This window comes from Capsicum annuum, chromosome 12, assembly GCF_002878395.1.
Source record: "Capsicum annuum cultivar UCD-10X-F1 chromosome 12, UCD10Xv1.1, whole genome shotgun sequence".
Lineage (NCBI taxonomy): Eukaryota > Viridiplantae > Streptophyta > Magnoliopsida > Solanales > Solanaceae > Capsicum > Capsicum annuum.
Window position 1 is genome coordinate 62,108,519 of NC_061122.1, and position 27,077 is coordinate 62,135,595.

Sequence of the window (27,077 nt, forward strand, 5' to 3'; positions counted from 1 at the left end):
GATACACATTTGACCTTTACAAAGCCATTTAACCACAAATCGCTTAGATAGACTAAAAGCACTGATTCAATTCATGATCAATTACATTTATGATCATCAAGACCTATATAACCATTCATGTTTTATTAGCAATATCATACCACATTCTCACCACATTTAGTTCAACACACTATTCAAATCCAATTTCGTGTTTAGGAATTTCAATTCCCTTATTAGTTATTAACCTAACAAGGTTATCAATTATTCAATACATGGCTCTTAGTAAATTCTCAATATCAAATATCAATAGTTCATGGTTATTGGGCCATTTCCCTAATTCCCAACATCATTAACATGTAACTAGATAATTCCCTTAGAAATTTTCACAAACACCTTGTGTGCATACCTTTGACAAGGCTATTTTCATGGTAGAAATTATCAAGATTAGGGTTACTCAAGACCCTCATGTTAAACCACATACAACAAGCAGTCGCATATGAAATTCATCACCAATAATATATATAAACACAAGTCTAGGCAAGAAACAACATTATTCATCATTAGGCAACAAAGCCCTTTATATTTTTTCAAAATCACCATGTACACTTACTAATTCAAGTGTGAAATACATGGGTTTAGAGTTACTTAACAAAGGGAAGAGTTACATGCCTTAAACAACTTGATTCACCCACAAACTTGGCCTCACTTTGCCTCTTGAAGATCATTTTTAAGACCCTAGCCTCCAATTCTTCAAAGATGAGCTTGAGAGAGTATTTAGGGTGTTTGATCCATAAAAATGGATGTTTAGAAGGCTATACACACTTATATAGTGAGAGGGATTAGGGTTCTAATCATGGGAAATAACCATAAGGCCCTTAGTTAAAATCTTAAAATTGAACCCGTCCAGGGGTACAACTCACCATATGACTTACTTAAGGGACTCGTATCCTAGGGTATGAGTGGTACCCTGACTCATACCCTAGGATCCTTATAGGCCGCACACACTGTTAAGAGTACGACCATACATCCTTGAGTCATATCCAAAGGGTATGACTCACCCCTAACTCATATGCTTGACTCATAACAAAAACAGTCCACTCTATACCAAGTGCCATGCACTATAAGACTCATCTAGGTACTGCTTGTACCCTTAGGTACGATTAAGGGAAGGGTCACTCATATAGTGGATAGTATACTATCCTCCTAGGCTGCTCAAGATATGAGAGGGGAGGTAAGAGTGGATACAACTCATATCCAAGGGGTACGAGTGGCTTGTCCAATCGTATCTTGGACAACATACTTAAAACCAAAAGTTTTTGAAAGGCCAAGATCTTGGGTGTTTTATTCTCCCCCACTCAGGATCATTCATCCTCGAATGATAGGTAAGGAAAGCATCAACATAAGCTAATACACTATCATATATCAAAACATCTTTTAAATGAGTTAGAATCAAGCACACAACAAAGACTTAACACAACATATATCATGATCATTCAATTCATCATTCCTTTCACTAGGGGATTCAAACCCATCATTTATCAAGGCCACATGGCCCCTTCAAAGTTTAGGGACTCGAACCCATCAATTTTCAAATGTATAAAGCAACTCAAGCATTGGGAACTTTAATCCCTTGTCTAACCAAGACATGAAACAATTTTAAGAATCGGGTCCTTCAACCCATTGTCTATTAAAGACATAAACAAAGTTAGGAACACCAACACATATCTCAAGCATAAGTTTTGAGAACAAAAAGTAATTGTGGATACTTGGACTTCATGTCCTCTTCAGCCTCCCAAGTAACTTCCTCGAACATTTGGTTCCCCCATGGAACCTTTACCTAAGCTACCTCTTTTGGGATCAACCTTCGGGCTCTTAGGATAAAAGAAACACATACTTTAGCCACTAAAGAAACCTCTTCTCATACAATGATCAACTTATTAGGGAATTTTAAGCATGAACTTATGGGTTCAACAATCTAAGAAAGCATAGCATGAATGCAACCAATCCACCCCCAAATGACATCAAACATAATCAGGTCCACCTCTATCAATCAATAAGACTTTCTTTATTACCAACAGCTACCACACACCTCTCATAGACTCCTTTCAACTATGGAGTCTCTTGTCGGGGTAGAAACAAAAAAGAAGCCCAAATGACTCAAAACCAAATTAAAATACACAATAACAGATGGGATCGAACATACCAAGCAAAGCATACAAACATGGGCAAAGCGTCTATTTCAACATACCCATATCAATATTCAGAGATGCCTCAGACTCCTGGTGAGTAATAAGTGCATACAAGTGACTCCGGCCAATGCCGATACCAAAAATAGAAGCAAAGATAGCACCCTTCAGTGTAGGAGTAGATGAAGTAGCAATAGGGGCTTTGTCATCCAGAGTATCCACTCCATAAGGGCACTCTCATTACACGTGCCCAATCTGACCACAATAAAAGTATCTATTCTTCCCCTTCTTACACTCACTATGGTGATTCTGACCACAGAATCTACAAGAGGGATAGGTCAATTCTGATTGGGCCCCACTAGCTTGAGAATCACTACTCACCTAATTCTTTCTCCTGGATAACCTACCACTAGACAGTTGGCCCCCACTTAGCTCAGAAGGCCAAGACCTCTTACATTTTCTCTTACTAACCTCACTCTATTTCTCTTTCTCTTTCTCCATTTATTGCATATACACAACCAACCTAGAGATGTTCATATCACTGATCAATAAAGTCGCCTTACTCTCAAGGACCAATTTGGGAGATAATCCCAAAATAAATATACGCATCCTAGCTCTTATGCTAGAAACCATCTCAGGAGCATATCTAGACAACTAATAAAATCTCAAGGCATACTCCTTAACAGACATCCTACCTTACCTCAAATTCACAAACTCTTTTCCTTTTTCTACCCTCAACTCTTTAGGAAAGAAGCATTCAATAAAGGCACTAGAGAAATCTTCCCACTCGGTTGGACTAGCACCCACACCTCTAGACATCTTCCACTCTTCGTAACATTAGAATGCTACTTTCCACCTCCGACGCATGCATAATTCAGAAGATTTTCTCTATTTTATCAATGAAACTTTGGGGATCTTCCTCAACTTCTACACTTGTAAACATAGGAGGGCTCAACTTCATGAATTGGCCAACCCTTGTGGCCTTAGAGGATGAAGAAAAAAAGCACCACGCCTAAAATAAGAAGCTACCAATTCGGTCAAGAGTTTGATAAAGCGACAAAACTCAGCATTAGAAGCATCCCCCTAAAGGGACTAAGGAGAAGTGTCACTCTCATAAGTAGGGTTGGTGGGGACAAATGGAACCCCACAAAGATGGTCAAATACCGCAGACCTAGCCCAGGTCTAAACTCCAAAAGTTAGAAGTGCTTCGTCCTAGGGCCCTCAGTCAGAGCAAAAATGTTTACCTAAACCTCAAATCTTCTTGGAGGCATGATCTGAAAGATAGCAAATGGAAATTAGAGGAATCCCAGACCTTAGACACTATATCTTGAGATTGAAACACAAGAAAAGGGAACATGCCCTAACATGTCTCATAGCCCCTCTTTTATAAGTGTGGCGTGCTTCACATCCCTAAAAGAGACTCTACTTGACACGGCATTATGGACACCTAACTGACCAAGAACCTAGGCTTTGATACCAACTTGACATGCCCTGAAACTGGGCCATATCATAGGGTAACCTCAAGCCCACCTAAACTGATGGTTTCCTAGATAACCCAACCCAACCATCATCATATCCATCATGAGGGTAGGGAGAATCCTAACCATATAATAGGATAGCATAAACAATACTAGAAGCCATAGCTTAGATATGTCTAAGCACTTCATTAGATTTGTCAAATTAGCTATTACACCCAAGTCCACAGTCATCCACAATATCTCTATACAAATTTGTAGTCTAAGTATATGAACATATGTCGGGAGATACGCCTGACAATAGCCAAAATCAAGTCTAAAACATAAGGTAAAGAGACTATAAAATATGAGCCTTCTGAAGGATGAAAGCTCACCACTTCAATGTCATACATGATCTACCTAAATAATTGGTCACTGTACAGGAAAAGAAGATGAAGCTTTGACCCCTATTTTACGTAGGGACATAGCATGTAACCCAAGGATAAGGATAAAATAGTATACTTGTTCAAATGCATGTCAAACCATCATATGTGGTCACATTTACATAAGTATAGGAATATATGAAGATACATGGACATATAGTAACACAACGTGCCAACCATAGAATAAATCATTATATGCATTTTTGAATAATTCATTCATGAGACATGGAGTGAAGGAATTCCCAACCTTTTACCCTTATATTTTGTCCACATAGGGTTTCTACATCACAAAAAATAAAAGGACATGAACCTCGAACTGATACACCACATATGGTAAGTAGACACAAACCACAAACCGATAAACCTCATATGGTAGTGGACATGAACCACAAACCGATATACTTCATTCGGTAAATAGACATAAACCACAAACCGATACACCTCATATAGTAAGTGGAAAAGAACCACAAACCGATACACCTCATATAGTAAGTGGAAAAGAACCACAAAAAGATATACCTCATATAGTAAGTGGACTTAAACCACAAACCAATACATCTTATATATTAAGTGGACTTGGACCGCAAACCAACATGCCTCATATGGTAAGTAGACTTGGACCACAAACCAACATGCCTCATATGGTAAGTGAACTTGGACCACAAACCAACACCCTCATACGATAAGTGGACTTAGACCACAAACCAACACACTTCATATGGTAAGTGGACTTAGACCAGAAACCAACATGCTACATATGATAAGTGGACTTGAACCAAAAACTAATGCGCCTCATACGATAAGTGTACTTGATGTACAAACCAACCCAACTCATATGGTAAGTGGACTTGGACCAAAAATAAACTCCCACGGTGAGTGAACTCGAACCATAAACTGACACATGTCTTACATCATCAAAAAACAATATTTTGAATCTCTCCCTCCTTACTCACATATCAATATCCATACAATTCAACACATAAAGGTTTTGAACCCATTTAAGTAATTCTAGCCACCAAGGCTACATATCAACACCATAGACAACCACATGGCCTTTGTTGGATAGAATTAGCCATTAATCATACAGATAGGCCCAAGGTCTTAGTTCACAACAAGATTCAAGTCCATTTATGGTCACCAAGTCCTCTACGAAACAATTATTCCTTGTTACTATTCTTATACACACCTTTTTATTCAAATATAATTCAAGTTCATATTTAGGGACTATGACTCATTTAACCAACCAACTATCAAGGACAACCACTTACTCCTTACATGGCCAATAAGGCCTTTACCAACCATTTACCAAATGTTCACATTCGTTCACAACATCTCGTCTCATTTATTTCTACTAGACCAATACGATAGATACATATTTGACCTTCATAATGCCATTTAACCATAAATCACTTCGATAGACTAAAAGCCCTGATTCAATTCATGATCAATTACATTTATGATCATCAAGACCTATATACTCATTCACGTTTAATTATCAATCTCATGCCATATTTAGTTCACACACTATTCCAATCTAATTTTATATTTCAGAACTTTAATCCCCTTATTAGTTATTAACCCAACAAGGTTATTAATTATACAATACATAGCTCTCAATACATTTATAATATCAAATATCAATCATTCATGCTTATTTGGCCATTTCTCTAATTTACAACAACATCAACATGTAACTAGATAATATACTTAGATATTTTCACAAACACCTTGTGTGCGTACTTTTAACAAGGCTATTTATATAGTAGAAATCATTAAGACTAAGGTTACTCAATACCCTCATGTTAAAACACATACAACAAGCACCCTCATATGCAATTCATCACCAATAACATATATAAACACAAGTCTAAGCAAGAAACAACATTATTCATCATTAGGCAACCAAACCCTTTTCATTTGATTTCAAAATCACCATGTACACTTACTAATTCAATTGTGAAATAAATGGGTTTAGAGTTATTTAACAAGTAGACAACTTGATTCACCCACAAACTTGTCCACACCTTTCCTCTTGAAGATCACCCTTGAAACCCTAGCCTTTAATCCTTCAAAGAAGAGCTTGAAAGATTATTTAGGGTGTTTTATCCATCAAAATAGATGTTTAGGAGGCTACACACACTTAAATAGTGAGAGGTATTAGGGTTATAAGAATGGTAAATAACCATAAGGACCTTAGTTAAAAGTTGGAAATAAATCTTTCCAGGGGTATGACTCACTTAAGGGACCCGTATCCTATGGTATGAGCGGCACCCGAACTCATACCTTAGGCTCCTCCTAGGTCACATACAGAGTTAAGGGTATGACTATACACCCTTGAGTTGTATCCAAAGGGTATGACTCACCCCTAACTCGTATGCTCCACTCATAACAAAAATAGTCCACTCTATACCAAGTGATCTACACCATACGACTCACCTAGGTACGACTCGTACACTTAGGTACAATTGATGGGAGGGTCACTCATATAGTGGATAGTATACTATCCTCCTAGGCTTCTAAAGATATTATAAGAGAGAAAAGAAAGGATATGACTCGTATCCAAGGGGTACAAGTAGCTTGTCCAATCATATCTTGAACAATATACTCAAAACCAAATATTTTTGGAAGGACAAGATAATTGGTGTTTCATCTAAGTTTCCAAGGTAACTGAGTCATGTCGCGACATTAAATCAGGAACTTCATGGAAGGCAACTCATGGGCTTACTGGTTAATCCTAAGTATCCAACATAGCCACGCTGCGCCGCAATGTTAAATCAAGTGCTAATTGAGAGGCAACCTAAGGTTTTTGTGTTCACTCTATTTTTTATTTTGTCAGTTAAAATCATAGAGGAACACCTGAAAACTGATAAAAATTGCAAAATCTCAGACAAGTCTAGGTAAGTAGACCTACGACCCTACTTTCAAGGGTTGTAGGTTCAAAATATGGTAATTAAGTTGATGTCATATGTTTTAGAAGAATTTTTGTGTCTCTAAAGTTGTACTTATTAACCCTCTTACAAGGATTGTAAGTACAACTTACGACCCCATGAGTCGGGGTCATGGAAATCAAAGAAAAATTAGATTGTAGGACCTACTTCTAGGCCCAGTTATAGGGGCAAAAGTAGTAATTAATGAACTATAAGTGACCCCATAAATGATCAAATTTCTTGGGACTAAATTTTTAAAATCTGAGTTGTGTCCATATGACCCAACCCGATCCAACCCTCATGACCCTATTTAACCGTAAACCCGACCCCCTCATTACTCCTTCATTTAAAATTCAAAACTCCCACCTCCTTAAAACTCTCCAACTTCCATTCGTCTCTATAAAATTAAAACTCCTCTCATTACCACAGCACTTGCATGCATATTCATCAAAAGGTAGGGCTAAATTCACTTTGTTCATCTTCTACTATAGATTCTTTTAATCAAGGTAATAATTTTTGGGTCCAACTAAATAAAAACATGTTCTTTATCATTTAACTTGAAATAGTGTTTAATATATCCCTAAAATTGTTTTAAGTCTCATGATTCTTGAAAATTATGAAGCCTAAATTAGATAAAATTGAATTTATGGCATGATTTACATTTGAGAGTCCTGTGATCACATAATAAATTGAAGTAGAATAATGAGAAGAAATCCTAAAAAATATGTGCAACACCTATGGAAATTACCTTGTTGCATGTTGTATTGATCAAACTTGGTCTAAAAATTGAAATTATATCTATGTGGGATGAAATTTTTATTAAAATTTCACTTGCTCTCAGAGGATCACTTATCCAGCTACTTATGAGCCTCATTAGTCGTACCTACAAGCCCATAGATGGCCTTATAGGTATCAGACTTAAGACTTTTTGAAGCTTTAGGGCTTTGTTTGGTACTGATGATGGTACTTATGACCCCAATAAGTACTACCTATAGCTCATAGGTAGGGGTTGTAGGTAGCTCCAGCCTTGGGTAGTTAAATTTTTTCAAATATTTTATTCTAGTATGTGTGTCAGTCATTAACAATTACTTCTTTCGTACTATGGCACCAAAAGCTTCTTAGAAGAAATGAGTTTAGTCCAGTTTATGTGATGAGTCTCCTGAATAAAGTGGTTCCATTGAGGAGTATATTATAAGACTAAATAGCACACTATTAGTTCCATGAAAGACTTGGGGATGATAACGGAGATAGACTACAACTATAGAAATTATTGTTAAGTTGGGCACTCATCCCGCACCACCACAGACCCCATAGGCACCACAGGCTGGGGCACAATCTTTACCAGCATGCTTCATCTGGACTAAGCCTCAGTTGAATTTTGCTACTTGTTCACCACAATAATTTTCCCATTCTAAGAAAGAAGGGATAAGTCAACGTTGGTTCAGGTGAGAAGGATGAGTCAAGGTCATATTTTGATTCTTGAGAGGAAAAGGATACAGTCAGCTCTCAGTCTAAGGAAGGGTAGAGTCTGAATCCCAATCAATCAAGAGTGAGTCTGTATGAGGCTCAATTATACCCCAGTTTGCTAAGGGTGCTGATGAAGCTTAGGTCCCACAAGAGATATCATCATCATTAGCTCAGGGTACCTAGGCAACTATTCAAGGAACTCAGGCTACTACTTCCATACCTGCTATATCAAAATCTGACTCCACATATATCTCTACAGTACTTACAGTTGAGATTTCTCTAAGATGTGTGTGGTAGGGATATAAAATCTTAATAATAGAGACAGCTTCATCACAGAGCAAGGTCATCCACGATGTAGTATTGTAGGAGAGGTCAGGATAGAGTTGACCGGGTTAGCAGGAGCTTTAGACCTATAGGCTTCTTTTGAGAGATACTAGCTGGGGTGGATGGCCCAGCCTTCTGGTTCATACATCCCAGGTCTTATTTAGGAGTTTAATTACACCTACACATCTATGATATATCATGTTACCTTAGTCGAGGGTAGAGTAGTTGAGCATCCCAGCTGACCCACACTTTAGTCAGGGGATAACAGTTGATATTTCTGAGGCGTTTATCCATCGTATGTTATTTAGGCCAAAGTATGTGGGGTCGGCCATAGCAGTTGACTTTGATTACCATATGAGAATTGGTTATAATAGGAACACTATGAGAGATATAGAGCATAGATGACTAAGAGTCAATTAGGCTAGATGGATAGCTACATATATAGTAGAGTTAGGCACTGATGCCCCATGGGTTGAGGGAAAGGGTAAGATATAGAAGGAATCACTGCACTTTGCAGTGAAGTTTTAGTGGGTTGTGGTATGACATAGATTGAGTCCAACATTTATAGACAACATTACCTGGGATAGAGCATCATTGATTGCCAACTTCATTGCTGGGTATGACACTGATTTTGCAAGATAAATCTAGACTGAGATTCATGTGAGAGCATTTAGTGAAACCACCACCTTTCATTTTTCTTATTTGATACAACAATTATGTCATATGGCTATAGTACCACTTATTCCTAATGTGGATCAGCAGATTGAGGTGAGCCGCGTGGAAGATATTAATTTAATTATAGATATGGATAACCTAATCCTTGCACATCAAGCACATCCAGTATTGTCTTCGGGTATAACCTATTTTAAGGGGACTTCTAACCTGGTTAAGCCTATTAAGGAGCTAAGTGTGAGCATGGATATAGACATGAGCAGTTAGAAAATATAGCCCACTACTAACACAGGTGGTGAGAGGGCCATGGGACATCCGCACCAGCCTCAGCTTCAACTTCAGCACCAGCCGAGGCTACCACTTTTACTCTTCACCTGATAGCTACTAGGTTTGTGAGTGTACTGTATAAGTTTTTAATATAGATATTTGATTGTCAGCAAGAGGTGATTCATCGCCTTACTCGAATAGAGAATTAGTTTTGTATGTTACTCGAACAGATCTAGCCATGGTCCAGACCACTTTAGAGGCTTTTGAGTCTAGATTCGAAAGAAGGACAATGGAAGATAAAGAAAAGTATAGAGATTCACATGTTTTCATATACAACATTGATACTAGGATTAGTGTGCAACTGCGTGAGGCCTAGACACTGAATTTGTCGAGCCTACACAAGGAGATGGCTATATTACTCTCACAGGTATGATCATATCTTAGAGAAATATTCTGATCGCCCATTCAATCATTCCATGTTCTATGCATCCATTAGCTCGAGATCATACTATAGTATTTGATATTCTTATAAAGAATGAGATGGCCCTAATTATTGGGTCCACAAGAGGTCATAAGAAGCAGTCACTGTATCCAACTATGGAGTATCGGTAGGACCTAAAAAGGGTTGCTAATGATTCGATTGTGTAATATTTAGTTAATGAGAGGAGGCATGCTAAAATGACAGTGAGCACCTTCTCTAGTCGTGTACCACCACCACCTCATCTAGTTAAGCCATGTGATACCCTAGATAGGGCGAGTTAGATTCAAACGCCTAGAATATCCCAGGTATGTCTTTATCCCTTAATCTTATATTATAATTATACACTGAAGACAATGTATAGTCTTTAGTTGGGGTGGGGTCTTACCACAATTGAGGGTTTTTCTTATCATGTTTCTTTTTCTATTGGTTGTGTCATTCTAGTAGAATCGATATATTTAGGTTGTGTTTATGTCATTATATGTGTTATACTTTGTTTGTGTTTAGTTGGAGGAAAATAAGAAACCTAAGGGCAGTTGACATATTTTATTTGTTCTTAAGTGTTTTGAAAAATGATACTCCTCTAAAAATTTTGTGAAACTGTGTGATGTAAATATCTATGTGACTATTGTGAATCTTGTCATGGCATTTAGATTAGGTACAAAATAATCATAGCTTAGCATTGCATGAATAAGTAGTAGTTAATGATATTGATGTGTCGGGGAAATACGGGACTTTTGATGCTTAAAACCAAGAAATTATGCATGAACTTAGGTCATTTTAGTAGATATGATATGCTTTTGTGGTTATTACAGGTAAAATAGGTCTAGCATAGTGTTGGAAAGAAACTGGAAGAAAAAGACTTGAAAAGACAAAAGTTGCAGAAGGTATGAGTCTCCTCACGAGTCGTCAACACATCATATGACTCATAGGCTGACTTGTAAGCATAGCAGAAACCAAGGCTAGGAAGAAAAACTAAGTATTAAGAAGATACGATTGAGCATCTGAGTCTTAAGCTGAGGGTATAAGCTGTATCATAAAGTCCTACATAGAACAGAACCCAAGGGAGAAAATCGGAGTTGAAGTGTCAGAAGAATATGATTTGGAAATCTAAGTACGACTTGTATGGACAAGTCGTAAGCAAACCAGTGTCCAAGCTTGGAAAGACAGAAGTCCCAAGTAGATACGATTAAAGGCCACGAGTTGTATGATCAAGGTAGGACTCGTGAGAAGGAGTCATAAGTAGAAAAAAAAGTTGAAGCCTAGAAAACTAGACACTGGAGTGGATACGAAAGGCATGGTACGACTCGTAAGAAGACAGTACAATTAGATGAGCACGTAGTACCTTATGCCGATATAACTTTACCTTTTGCACTTTTATTAGGATTTCTAAGTATTAAATACCTTAGGGTTTATCTTTTATTAGGTTGCTTACTTTAACTTACTTTTAAATACTTTACAGTTGCTCTTGAGATTTTGGTTTTTTATTTAATTGAAGACTTGGATTTTATTCATCTTATTCTTGTGCAATTAATTAGTAAATACATGTTTTCTTCATTGATAATCATGGATTCTTGCATGAACATGAGCGGCTAATTTCCCTAACTAAGGTTATGGGAACCCTGGGGATTAGCTATGCAAAGAAGTGGGAGATTCACCTATTCTAGGGTTTATGCATGTATCTTAATCTTCTTTAAAATAATTGAGCTCAGAGCTACTGCAGAAGCTTGGAGATAGCATGTATTTGCAAGGATCCTCACAAGGGAGTTTGTGATTGAGAAAAGAGGATTAATATAGCAATTTGAGGTTCACCTGCATCACACTATTCCATGATCTCATCTAATCATTTGAGACTCAAAATGTGAAAGTGAATTGAACTCATAGACAAAGAGCAATAAGACGAAGCCTTGAGACTCATAAGGTAAAGGGTGAGCTTTACCAACATATTCACAAGACGGTTGATAATACATATCGTGTCGAATTTACATGTAAAGCAGTAGAATAAGTGGATTGAACACAAGAAATTTATGGATTTGAGAAGCCAGTGGGAACACAAGCCTAGTTTCTGTCTCTTATTATTTACAACTCCAAGCATTCAAGATTAGATTACGAGTTACTGATAATTCAAAATCCCCTCATTTATTTCCGCATTGCTCATGAATTACATCAAGTTAAGCAATTTTTCAATGTTTTCCCTATGGGATCAACCCCAACCTAGTTGGGTTACTATATTTTGCATCGACTATAACTACTTCTTTTGGAGGTAAGTTTTGAGCAACATCAAATTTTGGCATCCTTGTCGAGAAAGATGGTTTGAGTAGTTAATTGAATTGGTGAAGTTCATGGGTTTTATTTTCTATTTTTGATTTGGCATACGCTAGTGTATGTCAAATACTATAAAAAGAGGCAATCCCTTACTCCCATTTGATCTAAAGCTAGAGATAATTCTTTAAACACCAAGAAGAATATCAGGACAAATTTGTGATAGAGTTCAAGACCCTCTATCTTTTGATCCTAATCTGGCACTCCCACGGGCTTCAATTGATCCACATAATATTGTAGATTTATAGATTCAACAACTAATAATTGTTGCTAAGGAAATGCGAAGAGCAGATGAAGAGGATCGATTAGCTAAAGAGGCTGGGTTAGCTCAGGAAGGAGGATTAGCCAAGACTAGATAAGTAGCTAGCATCGAGATAGATTTCAAAGAGGTAGAGCTTCATTGATTCCTGCATATCAGCACTTACACCCATTTGATAATGAAGAGGATATGTGTTATGTTCAACCTACTGAGACAGGAGCCATCATTCCTACTTCCTTACCACCCAATGTAAAGTTTGATATTACAAGTGCCATGATGAATTAATAAACTTGAAGGATGTATTTTAGGGATTAGCTACTGATGATCCAAACATGCAACTTGCTAATTTTACGGGGATCTGCACATCATATGCTATTTTAGGGGTGGATCAACAAGCTTTGAGATTGAGTTTGTTCCCATTTTCATTGACAGATGAAGCATCATTATGGTTAGGAAAAATTACAAGAGGCTCAATCAGTACTTGGCATGAGTTGTGTAAATAGTTTCTAAACAGATTTTTCCCTTCTGCAAGGATGTTGCAGTTAAAAGATAAGATTTATAACTTTAGTCAGTTACTTGTAGAACCTTTATATAAGGTGTGGTTTAGATTCAAGAAGAAGCTGAGCATGGTACCTAATTGCAGAATCAGAGGATCAAATTTGTTGGAAATCTTCTATAGATCATTGAATGTCAGTTCAAGAGCAATGGCATATATGATTTTGGTAGGTGCATTCATCCATCTTCGGTGGGATGTTGTGCAAAATATGTTGGATGATATTTTGGTGACTAATAGAGGGTGGCATACTAGAGATGTAGAACATGGTACAGGATGCTATTAGAGCAGCCAATGATTATGGAAAAGGTCATGATTTAGTAGCATAAGAGGTTGCACAACTTCGTACTGCTATTGGGTTACATACAAAATAGTTTACAACTATAAGTGTTGAGAATGTGAATGCAGTTGCGGCACAGGGATCTACTTTTAGAACTTTTGAGATTGAACCTGAAGAAGAAGAAAAGTATCTTTATCATAGGTTGGCGTATTTCCAAGCCCAATGGCAGGGGAATCAAGGTTGAAATTATTATAATGATAGATACAGAAACAAAAGAAACGAGAGAGAGATGGTGATAAGTGGCGGAAAGATAACTACAAGGTGAAGAGTGACAAATATGTTCCACCAAGTAATCTTGATTTAGAATCCAGGATGGAGGCACTATTGTCAAAATTAGTCAATGGTCAAGAAAGTCAAGAGATCTGCCTTAAGGACATCATGGGAAACCTGTCAGGGCAAAACCAAAAAGTTGAGTCACATGCTATAGCAATCAAGCAGTTGGAACAACAGTTTGGTCAAATATCAACCATAGTAAATCAAAAATAGTCTGGCACTCTCCTGAGTAACATGGTGGCTAATCCAAAGAACGATGGTCACTGCTATGCAATTACCACTTGAAGTGGTAAATCCACCATAGACCCGCTTGTACTGGTTGTAGATGAGCAAAAGAATAATGACGATCATATTCATATAGATAGTAATATCACACAATAAAAAAAAAAAGATAAGGCTGAGGATCCTATTTTAAAGCCTATCCCAAGACTTTGTCCTCCTTTTCCTCAAATGATAAAAAAAAAATGGTAAGTATTAGAAGTTTTTGTCTATGCTAAAAGAGTTACCAGTCAACATCCCACCTGTAGAGGCATTGGAGAAAATGCCAGGATATGTAAAATTCATACAAAATCTAATCACCAAGAAGAGGTCAGTTAGTTATGAGCCAGTTGACAATATTCATCATTGCAGTATTGTAGCTACTAGATTATTGGTGGAGAAGAATAAGGATCCTGGTGCTTTCACTACACCTTTCACCATTGGATCTTCCAACTTCGCTCATGCATTATATGATTTGGGTGCTAGAATAAATTCATGTCATTAGCAGTGTTTAAATTATTAGAGTTGGGAGCTCCAAAACTAACCACCATGAGATTAATAATGGCAGACAGGACTATGAAAAAAATAGTTGGTATTTTATGTGATATATTGGTGAAGGTGATTTCTTTTATTTTTCCTATAGATTTTGTAATATTGGACTATGGAGAGGACTTTTAAGTCTCAATTAATTTAGAAAGACCATTCTTGGCTATATGAAGGAAGTTGATTGATTTAGAGCTACGACATCTAATGTTGAGACTCAATGATGAACAGGTAGTATTCAATGTATGCAAATCTATAAAGTAGCCTGATAAGTTAAGTGTGGTATCCATGATTGATCTGTATGATGATGAAATAAATTCATTCTATGATGTTGATTCTATTACTCTCTGAGAGAATGGTTCTGATGTTGCTATTCCTACTAAAGAGAGGTTGGGTGTTGAAGTGCTAGCAGCAATGATCATGAACTTTGACAGTGATGGCATTGAGGAGTATGATGAGATAGTATGTGCACTTTATGGGAGTGTTTCTTACACTTATGCATCAAAGAAGCTAGATTTGTATTTGAAGAATAGAACTACTCTACCTGCTCATCCATCCATTAAAAAGCCACCGATTTTAAAGTTGAAGGACCTCCATTCCCATTTGTGATATGCATTTTTAGGGGCCAACAACGCTTTGCCAGTAATTATTACAACTGATTTGATTGACTCGGAAGTAGAAGCATTGTTATCAATGTTACAAATATTCAAGAGGGCCATTATATGGTCCATCATAGACATTATGGGTATTCTGCCTACTCTTTGTACTCATAAAATTCAACTTGAATCGGAGTGTATTCAAGGTATAGAACAATAACATTGACTCAATCCTCCAATGTAGGAGGTGGTAAAGAAAAAGATAATCAAGTGGTTGGATGCTGGTGTAGTGTATCCTATTGCTGATAGTAAGTAAGTTAGTCTGAAATAATGTATTTTGAAGAAAGGTAGGATTACCGTTGTGCCTAATCAGAAGAATGAGCTAGGGCCAATGAGTCCATTCATATGATGGAGAGTATGTATGGATTATAGAAAATTGAATGCATAGACTAAGAAGGACCATTTTCCCATGCCCTTCATGGACCAAATGTTAGAAAGATTAGCGGGTAGAGAATGATACTATTTTCTTGATGGGTATTCAAGCTATAATTAAATCACTATTTCGCCTGAAGACTAAGAGAAGTTCACCTTCACATGTTCTTATGGTATTTTTGCATTCAGACGCATGCTATTCGGTCTATGCAATGCTCCAACCATATTTTAGAGATGTATGATGTCCATATTCTCTAATATGGTATAAGACACCATAAAATATTTTATGGATGATTTTTTGGTTGTTGGTAATTCTTTTGAAGACTGCCTAGTGCACTTGGCAAATGCTCAAAGAAGGTGTGAAGAATGCAACTTAGTACTTAAATGGGAAAAGTGATATTTTATGGTCAAAGAAGGTATTTTGCTTGGACACAAAATTTCAAAAAGGGGCATAGGGGTTGATAGAGCTAAAATAGAGGTTATTGAGAAATTACCTCTGCCAATTTTTGTGAAAGAAATTTGAAGCTTTTTATGGCATGAAGGTTTTTATAGGCATTTTCTCAAGGATTTCTCGAAGATTGCTAATCCTCTTTGCAAGCTTCTTGAGAAGGATGTGAAATTCATTTTTGATGATGCATGTATGAAGAATTTTTAAAGCCTAAAAGAGAAGTTGGTGTTGGCTCCAATCATTGTGTCCCCCGATTGGTCCTTGCCTTTTGAGGTTATGTGTGACGCAAGTAAAGTGGCATTGGGTGATGTCCTAGGCCAAAGAAATTAAAAGATTCATTATCCCATCTACTATGCTATCAAGGCATTAAACCATGCTCAAAAGAACTACACAGTGACTGAACAAGAGTTGTTGGTAGTGGTTTTTCCCTTTGATAAATTTTGGTCTTACTTGATTGGGATGAAGGTAATTATGCACACAGACATGCAGCATTATGGTACTTTATGGTAAAGAAAGATGCAAAGCCTAGACTGATTAGGTGGGTACTTTTGTTGCAAGAATTTGATTTTAAAGTTGAGGATAGAAAAGGCATAGAGAACCAAGTTGCAGATCACTTGTCTATAATTGAGAAGGAAGCTATGCAAAAAGAGGAAGGTGGGCTTGAAATTGATGACAGTTTTCCATATGAGAAGTTATTGGTTGTTTACCAAGATCTAATTCTATGGTTTGCAGATTATGCAAATTATCTAATCAGTGATCTAGTCCTAGAAGATCTTTCCTTCTAACAAAGAAAGAAGTTTATAAATGAGACAAGGAAATTTTTGTAGGATGAGCCTTATTTATTAGAAATTTGTACGGATGGGATTATTCATAGATGCATACATGAGGTAGAGATGATAAGTATACTTAAGGCTTGTCATTCTTCGCCAGTTGGGGGTCATCATAGAGGAACCCACACAGCCCACAAAATCTTACAATATGGGTATTATTGGCCAAGAATCTGCAAAGATAAACATGATTTTGCTTCTGCTTGTGATCAATATCAATGCCAAGGTAATATCTATAGACGCCATGAACTTCCTATGACTCCTAATTTAGAATTAAAATTGTTTGATGTATGGGGTACATATTTCATGGGACCTTTTGTGAGTTCGTTTGGCATGAAGTATATAATTGTGAGTTGTGGTTGTGGATTGTGTATCCAAATGGGTGAAAGCAGTTGTGCTCCCTAATAATGAAGCACGTAGTGTCACTACATTCCTTAAAAATAGCATTTTTTTTCTCAATTTGGCATAACACATACTATCATTAGTGACGGTGGGTCACATTTTTATAATCGTCTATTCAAAAGTCTGCTTGAGAAATATGGAGTAAAACACAAGGTGGCAACACCTTATTATCTATAGACAATTGGACAAGTGGAGGTGTCCAATAGAGAAATCAAGTCCATCTTGGCGAAGATAGTAAATGCCAATAGGACTGATTGGTCATGAAAGTTAGATGATGTATTATAGGCTAACCGAACAGCATTCAAGACCCCAATTGGTGCTTCACCTTATTAGCTAGTGTATGGCAAGGCTTATCACTTTCCTATTGAGCTTGAACATAAAGCACTGTAGGCCTTAAAGAAGCTGAATTTTGAGTTGCAAGATACAACCAAATCAAGATTGAACAAGATGAATGAGTTGGATAAATTTCGAATCCGGGCTTATGAAAGTTCTACACTTTACAAAGAAAAGATGAAGACACATCATGATCACAAATTTGAGAGAGGGATCTTTAAAAAAGAGGACTAGTTATTGCTCTACAACTCAAGGCTTCACTTGTTTCCAGGTCAGTTGAAGTCTAGTTGGTATGGTCCCTTTACTGTGCTAAGAGTGTTCCCATATGGTGCTTTGGAATTGAAGTGGGATGGTGAAGCCCCGTTTAATATGAATGAGCAAAGAGTAAAGCACTATATGGATAACTCTAAGGAAATAAATATGATTCTTGAGATGGACCTTGGTGAAGTCTGAGTATCAAGGTAATTACATCATACCGCGACATTAAATTAAGCATTGTATGGGAGGTAACCCATGAGGCTAGTTGGTGAAATCTGATTATCCAACATGGCCATATCGTGCTGCAATGTTAAATCAAGTGTTGTGTAGGAGGCATCCCATGTTTTGTACTTAGTTATTTATAGGGAAATATGTTTGTTCAGTGTCCAAAACTAAAGATTGTAGAAAATATCTAGAAAAATTCATGAAGTTTGGTTATGCGGACGTTTCACGAGTCGTATATTAATGGTAAGACTGTGAGTAAAAGTTGTAAGGACCTAGGAGACTATGCAGATTCAAGTAAAAAGTTTTGGAGTCTTTATGACTCTCAAAAAAAGTCGTTCCCTAAAGGTACGACTCGTAAGATTGAGTCGTATCCACTCCAAAACCCAGGTAAGATTCTAGGTCTTTATGAGTATAACCTGGGTACGATTCATACACATGACTCTTACCCAAGCTTATTAGGTCGGGTTCGCGGGTCAACCCGGCCCAAACTTTGATTTAAAAGGCAAAAGGACACCCAATACAGGCACCTAAAATTTGAATCGTTCCCAAAACCAAAATACCTCTATTTTTTGGTTTAATTTCAAGCTTTCAAGGCAGGAAATCACTTTCAATCACAGACCAACTCGCTTGAATTCTCTCACATTGCACGAATTGGGCACAAATTTGGGGTAGAAAAGTTGAAATTGGGAAAAGCTAAGAGCTCAAACAAATAAGTTTTCAAACTCAAACTCTTTACATTTGAAGTTGAAATTGCATATGTGAGTTATTTTCAAATTTCTTTAATTTAAATCTACTTGAGTGTTGAAATATGAACCCTAGATCTTAGGATTTTGGTTGAAAATGGGTATTGGGGAAGAACTTGAAATATTATGCTGTAATTGTGTGGTTTTGGACTGATTTGGAATGGTAATGCTTCAAAATGTTAAGGGTAATTTGGGAAATTTGAATTTCAGTCAACTCTAAAGTTAAACTCTATGTTGTAGTGGATACGAAACTTCTTATGACTCATACCCATAAGTAACGAGGTCGTAATAAGACTCATACCCACTGTAACATAGAAGTCTAACTACACTTTAATTTTGGTATGGGTACGACTTGCCTAAACGAGTGTACCTAACCCATACGACTTGTACAAATAAGTCACAAGGACCTGGAAAGAGGTCGGGTTCTAGGGTTTTGTTTTTGTACTACTTACGAGTGTTGGTAATGATTCGTACCTTCTCTTATGACTCATAAGCAGGACAATGAACACATATGTACACACTGAGTATCATTCGAGTCGATCATACGAGTCGTACCCAGTCGATACAACTAGTACCCCTTACTCGTACCCTGAACTGAACTTGCACACTGCTATTTATTTTTTGATTTTTTCTTTCGTTTATTTATTTACTTATAAATTAATGTATACTTTCAGGTACCATGCCTCTAAAAGGTATTTCTTCTTCCAAATAAGTGGCCAATAAGGGAAACAAAAAAATCGTCTACTAGTTCTAAATCTACTGGGTCATCCAGTAGTAGCAGTGACGTAGTTGAGTTCCCATAAGGAGAAAAAATCTGAGTACCTCCCCTCCTCACTCACCTCAACCTTCGAAGATGGAAGAAGAAGTTGAATCTAGTTCTGAGGCAGAGTTTAAAAAATGATTTGAAAGATGTTGGCATGCCTTCGATTGATGTGCAGCATCCTCCACTGGCCATCACACCTACTTTGGTTCCCACTATTAAATAGTGGGGTTACTTCGATATGCAGGCTACATATAATAATAGCCTGAGAAAACTCAGGAATGGAAAAATCAAAAGGAACCTGTATCATGAGAGATATTTGATTATTACTCGTATGGCAGAGTTGCCCAGGTTTGAGGATTAATTAAGAAAGTATGGGTTTGAGTGTATGACTAGAGCATACGACAGGTATAGTCCCATACTAGTCCGAGAGTTTTATAAAGCTTACAAGGGAGAGCTACAGAGATAGTATCCATAGGGTCAGTTGTGGAGAGGTAGAGACCCCATTACTTTATTGTTCACGCACTATTGCCAGATTTTTGTATGGACCAGATCATCAACCTCTAGTAAACAATGGTGAAATGGATTATCATCTGAAAGAATGATAAAAATTACTCGTAAGTAGATGGGTCGAATGAGAAGTTGGGTTATTTTTGGTGGATTTCTAGTCGGATAGCGTCAAATGATAAGAATGTAGTATGGGTAGTTAGTGGCCTGGGTGTCACCTCACAGAAGATAGAGAAGAATACTCTTAATTTTGAGGTCAAGGCATGGTGGAAGTTGTCCCAACACAAGATTTTTCCCACCACTGGAGACAACATGCTGATTCTAATCCAGGAAACTTTGATAGTTGAGTTCATAGCAGGCTATAAGTTTGATGTAGGAGAGTTTCTAGCTCAGGAGATAAGAGACCAAGCTATAAGGGTAAGAATTCACTGTTGTCATACCCATGTATGATTATGCACCTCTGTTAGACTGTAGGGGTGCGGTAACTCCTAGGTATCAATGAGATGATAGAGGACATAAATACCACGGACTTGGGCCTGATCAGAGGCGCAGCCAACACATTGGCCAGGTATGCAAGGCAAGGAACTGATATGCTTGATGAGATGTACAGGAGTCAGACTAAGGCTGGTGAGACTTCTGAGGCCCCTTCGCCGGTTCAGTCTGTACCACCTTATTTGAGAGGTATGACTTCTGGTTTTATGTTGATTTAACAGGCCATATGGATCGAGGCGATGATAAGATTAGGCATATTGGAGGCCAAGGTTCAAAACATGAAAGGGGGCATAAATCCCTGGGTAAATACTCAGTTGGCACACCAGGATAGATAGGTGCAGCAGTGATTAGATGTATTTGAGGTGAGGATGACCCGATAGTTAAGTAGCGGCCAAACTCAAACATTACAGAGGTGAAAGCCGGAGTGGTTGAGATTAAGAGGATGGTTATAGAGTTGTACTATAGATTGGTTATCCCAGAGCCTGAGGTTATATGTAGCATACTCGATGTCTATTTTGATAATATTTGAGCTATTTTGAAACTAGTAGTTGAGAAGACCCAAGAAGAAAAAATAGAAAGAAAGAAGAGAAAGAGTGAGGAGAAAGATGTTACAAAGAAGGTAAGGCAGATAGCCTACAAGATGAGCAGTACCAGTAGGTGAGGGTCCGTAAGATGGTTTTTAGAGTTGATGGTTTGAGACCACTAATTATTGATATTGAGGGAAGCAATGATGCAGACCCGCTGAGCGATATTCCATTGACTCACTATCCACCATCGGTGCCACTGTTATTGACCCAGTCTTGAAAATTGATGGGACTCATGATGATGATGGTGGGACCCAACCTAAGGGCCCACATGTTGATATTGTATGAGTTAGCTCCTTGAGCACCCAGGTATGTTCCCAGTCGCTTTTCTGTTATTTTAACATACACTGGGGATAGTTCATAAGCTTTAAGTTAGGGATAGGGGTGTACCTGGTCGCCATGGGCTATAGTTACAGAATCAAAAGTGGCCCTAGTTTATGGTCAGATGAATGAACCACCAGGAGATCATATGAGATTTGGTTTGACTACCCTAACTATGGTGGAATATTTATAAGATGTTAATGATCAAGACGTACTTCTATTTATTGATAATATCTTCCATTTCGTCCAAGCATGATTCGAAGTATCAGCCTTATTGAGTAGAATGCCTTTCACTATGGGTTATCAATCGATCCTAAGTACTAAAATGGGTTCTTTATAAGAAAGAATTACCTCTACTAAAGAAGGGTCCATAACCTTTATTCAAGTAGTTTATGTACCCATAGATGATTTGACCGACCCTGCTCCTACTATGACATTTACACATTTAGATGCTACTATCATACCATCAAGAGGATTGGCAGCCAAAGGTATTTATCTAGCAGTAGATCCTTTAGATTAAACGTCAACCATGCTTCAACCTTGGATCGTTGGTGAGGAACATTACAAAATTGCCCAACGAGTAAAGCAAACTTTACAACGTTACAAAGAACTTTAGGACATTATAGCTATCCTTGGATTGGATGAATTATTTGAAGAGGATTGTTTACTCGTAGCAAGAGCGCAGAAAATTGAGCGTTTCTTATCACAACCTTTTTTCATAGTAGAAGTATTTACTAGTTCTCCAGGAAAATAAGTTGGTCTAGCAGAAACAATTCAAGGATTTCAATTAATCCTTTGCAAAGAATTAGATGGTCTTCCTGAACAGGCATAAAGAAAATCAACTCGTATCAACAATCAAATTTGTTGAATAATTAGTATTACTCATCTAGATTCTAATATTGATAAATCAATTTTAATTAGCATGTTTGGTACATAAGGTATGATCTTGTTTGCAAAACATAAGAAATCAAAGTATTTTGGCCTCTCTCATATTCCATAAACCAATCCTGAAAAGGGTTGACTAAAAAATTATGATAACTCATTGATTCATTTGGTATCTAAATATATTATTCATTTCTAAGTTTACTAGATCAAAAATTTATAATATTCAAAAACAGATAGACCCAATGTCATAATCAATAAAGATATACGATACGTGTATAGGATGTACTCAATATGTCTAAGTGTGTCTAAGCCTACCCCACCGATGTATTAGAAATAATACCTTGGTATGGTTGTAAGTCTAAAAAAATTTCTTCTGCTCCATGAATAGAGGACTATGTTGGTTGTAAGAAATATGAATCCGCTTGTCCAACAAATTTCTTGAGTGGCCGAGTTTATTTATGGCATAAAACAACTCATAGTATGGGGACAGTGCCCTGCATTTTATTTTAACATACATTGGGGACAGTGCATAAGCTTTAAGTTTGGGGTGGGGGTGTACTCAGTCACCATGGGCTATAGTTGCCATGTTTCGAAGCCCGTGGCCACATTCTGAAAATTTGAAGAACTAGCATGTCTTTTTTATGTTTTTATGTTATTTTTATTTTTTTTTGTTGTTGTGTGTGTTGGGAATAGCTGAAATAGGAGAAGAATTAGAATCTGTGAAAGTTGAGTGTTTGGAATAATTATGCTTGAAACGGTCTGATTTGAAAAAATTTGTGCCGAAAAATTGATACCCCTCCTAAGGTTTTGTGTTAATTATGTGATAGTGTATATGTGTAAGAAGACAATGAATGGTAATGGTATTAGGATTAGGAATAGAACAACTAGGGTGAAATTTTCTAGATAGATAGTGCTTAGCAATGTAGACCTATGCAAGTGTATGTGAGGCTCTACTGAGTTCCTGGTGTATCGGAATCTAGAACTTGCCCGGTTGCTTTTACCTAGGTCTAGGATAGTCGAGTAGGATATGATCATAGGCCACTTTTGTTGTAATTCCACTTGAGCCTAAATGCCCAACCAAATAAATCATGAATCCCTTTAATCCAAATAATTGAGCCTTAATTTGACCGAATTTTTCAATTTACACCGATTTCACCTACCCGTTTCTATAATAAACCTATCTTGGACCTAGTCCTCCTTGGACACCGTGCACCTCACCTCAGCCAAATCGCCTAAGTTGAGGGTGGCTATTATAGGGGTGTGTAGGAAAAATGAGTGTGGACAAAGACGTGTGAAAGAAAAAATAAATGAAAAATTATTGGTGCGATGAAAAATGATAAAAGAAAACAAAAGAGAAGAACAAAATAAAAAGAAAAATAAAGTGAGAAAAAGAAAATCGCACCTGGTCCAAGATGTATGTGCTTTAAAATAAAAGGAAGACATGAGGGCGGATATAAAAAAATAGAGTGAAAAATAAGTGGACCCCAAAAAATGCATAGTGTCAAGGAGGCTTAATCACTAAATAAATCCCAAAAAGATACCTTACCAACCCCTAGCCTACTTTACAAGCCAAATAAATTCCTTTAGTGATCTTACCTTGACTGTCCAAAAGCTTAGGAAGAGAGCATATGGGCAAGCCTATGGCATTCTGTATACACCGGCGGTACTTCTTTGTGAGAGAGTGTGTATTTTGCTATATCCCTAAAAAAATTAATTGTTATATATAAAGTGAAATAGGAATTTCTTTAATTATGAGCGCACATGAGATATGTTGTTAGGTTTCTAGACTGTTCAACAAATGTGAGTTGTATATGCCCAGTTGTCTATTACTAATATAATGCCATCATCAGATTCCTTTTTGTCACTCCATATACCAAATCGTATACACAGTTTTTTCTTGAAAAGTGAAATTATGAGGGGGAATAAAAGTGTTCAAAATTGAATTGAAACTTCAATGACATAGGTATCTTAGGATCTTCCTCATAAAGCATCATGGCTTTGCGGTAATTTTTAGTTGTTACTTTGCCTGAGGACACGCAAACTTCTAAGCTGAGGGTGTTGATGTGTCATGGAAAGATAGCACTTTTGATGCGTAAAACCATGAAATTATGCTTGAACTTAGGTCATTTTAGTAGATATGATGTGCTTTTATGGTTATTGCAGGTAAAAAGTTCTAGCATAGTGTTAGAAAGAAATTGGAAGAAAAAGACCTAAAAATACCAAAGTTATAGAAGTTACGAGTCTCCTCACGAGTTGTAAACACTTTATATGACTCGTAGGCTAGCTCGTAAGCACAACAGAAACCAAGGCCAGGAAGAAAAGCTAAGTATTGAGAAGATACGACTGAGCATCTGAGTCTTAAGCTGAGGGTTCGAGCCGTATCATAAAGTTATACATAGAACAGAACCTAAGGAAGAAAATTAGAGCTGAAATGTCAGAAGAATATTATTTGGAAGTTTGAGCACGACTTGTATGGCCAAGTCGTAAACAGGCCAGTGTCCAAGCTTAGAAAGACAGAAGTCCAAGGTAGATACGATTGAAGGCCACGAGTTGTATGATCAAGGTAGGACTCGTGAGCAGGAGTCATAAGTAGAACAGAAAGTTGAAGCCTGGAAGACCAGACACTAGAGTGGATACGAAAGGCATGGTACGACTCGTAAGAAAACAATACAAGTGGATGGGCGAGTAGTACCTTGTTCTAACATAACTTTACCTTTTCCATTTTTATTAGGATTTCTAAGTATTTTTGAGATATGCCAAATAACTTAGGGTTATCTTTTATTAGGTTACTTACTTTAACTTACTAGACGTACTTTTACATACTTCACAATTACTCTTGAGATTTTGGGTTTTTATTCAATTGAATACTTGGGATTTTATACATCTTACTCTTGTGTAATTAATTACATATTTTATTCATTGATAATCATGGATTCTTCCATGAACATGAAAGGCTAATTTCCCTAACTAAGGTTGTGGGAACCCTGGCGGATTAGCTACATAAAGGAGTAGGAGATTCATCTATTCTAGGGTTTATGCATGTATCTTAATATTTTTCATAGTAATTAACCTCAAAACTACTACAGAAGCTTGGGGATAGCCCGTATTTGCAAGTGTCCTCACAAGGGAGTTTGTGTTTGGAAAAAGAGAATAAGACAGTAATTTGAGATTCACCTCCATCATACTATTCCATCATCTCATCTAATCACTCGAGACTCAAAAGTTGAAAGTAAACTGAAGTCTAAACAAGAAGCAATAAGGCGATGCCCTGAGACTCATAAGGTAAAGGGCGAGATTTACCAACACTTTCATAAGATGGTTGGCAATACTTATCTTGTCGACTTTACATACAGAGTAGTAGAATAGGTGGATTGAACACGAGAAATTTATGAATTTGAGAAGCCAATGGGAACACAAGCCTAGTGTTTGTCTCCTATTGTTTACTACTCCGACCATTCAAGATTCGATTACTAGTGACTGATAATTCCAAATCCCCCTGTTTACTTTCCACACAGCTCATGAATTACATAAAGTTAAGCAACTGTTCAACATTTTCCCTATGGGACCGATCCCAACCTAGTTGGGTTACTACATTTGGCATCAATCATAGCATACTTTTTTTGGAGCTAGTTGTGGGCGACATTAGATATAACCATGTACCATGTATATGTAAGTTCTCTACCTAGTTCCCTTTAAGCATTTAATCCAAAACTTTCCTGGTTAGTCTTGCTTAGTTTGTAGGATAGTTGGTTAGGATATGATCATATGCCATTTTTAACATAGACCACTCTTGGCCTAAGTAACCATCCAAATGTAAAAAAGTATTTCTTGATCCCTGATTTAAGCCTACATTGACCTATTTTCTTGGTTTTCACTTTGTCACCTTTCCAAATTAATTACAATGAACTTGTTTTAGCCCTGGACCCTCCTTGGACACTGTGTACCTCATCTCAAGCAAATCACCTAAGTTAAGGGTGGCTATTGTGAATGTGAGTGTCTTGACATAGTCCCTTGCGTTGCATAATGATACTGTGAGAGTTACGACTTCTGTTCTGTGAAGGTACATGGGTTGTGTTATTAACTACTTATATGTTCGGGTAGTGTGAATTACCTATTTTCTTGGTTATTTGTTACTAATGTAATGTCAATTTTGATTCCTTTATGTCATACTGTTGTGCTACATACATCCACATATTGATTTGAAAAGTTGAAATTAAAGGGGGCAAGAGTTTTTAAACTGAAATTGAGTTGACTTCCATAGGTGCCTTGGGTTTCTTGTAATTAAGCGTCATATGTTCTTTTTTATGTGTTAGTTACCTGAGGACATGCAAACATTCTAAGTTAAGGGTGTTGATGTGTCATCGTTTCATGGTACTTTCAATGCTTAAAATCAGAAATTATACAAGTACTTAGGTTCTTTTTGTTAGATGTGATGTGTTTTTGTATTTATTTTTTTGCAGAAAAATAGGATTTGGTGCAAAAAAGAAGACCAAGAGAAGAAGTGTAGCTATGAAGGCCA

The 27,077-nt window shown here is 37.1% G+C and overlaps 1 pseudogene; it reads left to right on the plus strand.

Annotated features, from left to right (window-relative positions):
* Positions 1-20,779: 20,779 nt before the first annotated feature.
* On the plus strand, positions 20,780-22,505 carry LOC124889617 (annotated as a pseudogene).
* The last annotated feature ends 4,572 nt before the right edge of the window (positions 22,506-27,077 follow it).